At 56.0% G+C, this 780-nt stretch overlaps 1 protein-coding gene across 1 annotated transcript in view; it reads right to left on the bottom strand.

The window, feature by feature from the left end:
- Positions 1-768, bottom strand: part of LOC127750935 (uncharacterized) — a 5,030-nt gene extending 4,262 nt beyond the window's left edge. The window contains exon 1 of the mRNA XM_052273673.1: positions 720-768. The gene's annotated coding sequence lies outside the window, so the exon portion shown is untranslated. The remainder of the gene's footprint in view (positions 1-719) is intronic.
- Between the last annotated feature and the right edge of the window lie 12 nt (positions 769-780).

Here is a 780-nt window from a genome sequence, read left to right as displayed (position 1 = left end):
GCGTGGGTGCGCCCGGACAACAACAGCAGCAGCAGCAGTCAGCACGACGCTGAGCTTGGGTGCGCCCCGACAACAACAGCAACAGCAACAGTTGTTGTCGGGGCGCACCCACGCTGAGTGTCGTGCGGACTGCTGCTGCTGCTGCTGTTGCTGTCGGAGCGCACGCAAGCACGGCGTGTGCTGGCCGCTGCTGTTGCTGTCTGAGCGCGCCCACGCTCAGCGTCGTGCTGACTGCTGCTGCAGCTGCTGTTGCTGTCGGAGCGCACCCACGCTCAGCGTCGTGCTTACTGCCGCTGCTGTTGCTGTCTGAGCGCAACCACGCTCAGCGTCGTGCTGACTGCTGCTGCTGTTGCTGTCGGAGTGCACCCACACTCAGCGTCGTGCTGACTGCTGCTGCTGCTGTTGTTGTCGGCGCGCACCGACCCGCTCAATATCGTTTCGGAGCTCCTCTTGTTCGCCTCTAGGTCAGGACGCTGAATAGTAAGGCGTGCTCACTTGAAGGGAAAATCATAAGGACACGGCCTGTTAGAAGGGAAAATTTGTTTGGGGTAATTTATGCGAAAACGGGCAGCTAACAGCCACTTATCGGAACGTTCAACTCAATCTTTGTAGTTAAATAGAAGGGAAAATTCATTGGAGGACGGGCAGCCTATGTGATATGCTTGAAGGTTCTAGGTCAATAGAAGTATGACACTTGCTTGTTGGGAGGGGACACACACCTGAAATGAAGGTCTTGGGGCTGAAATCTGTTGGTTGAGATGTGAAACCTTTTGCACCTTG

Source organism: Frankliniella occidentalis, unplaced genomic scaffold (genome assembly GCF_000697945.3).
Source record: "Frankliniella occidentalis isolate FOCC.00 unplaced genomic scaffold, Focc_3.1 Scaffold291, whole genome shotgun sequence".
Taxonomy (NCBI): domain Eukaryota; kingdom Metazoa; phylum Arthropoda; class Insecta; order Thysanoptera; family Thripidae; genus Frankliniella; species Frankliniella occidentalis.
The sequence above is the reverse complement of the archived record's forward strand: the minus strand, read 5'-3'. Positions and strand labels throughout refer to the sequence as shown.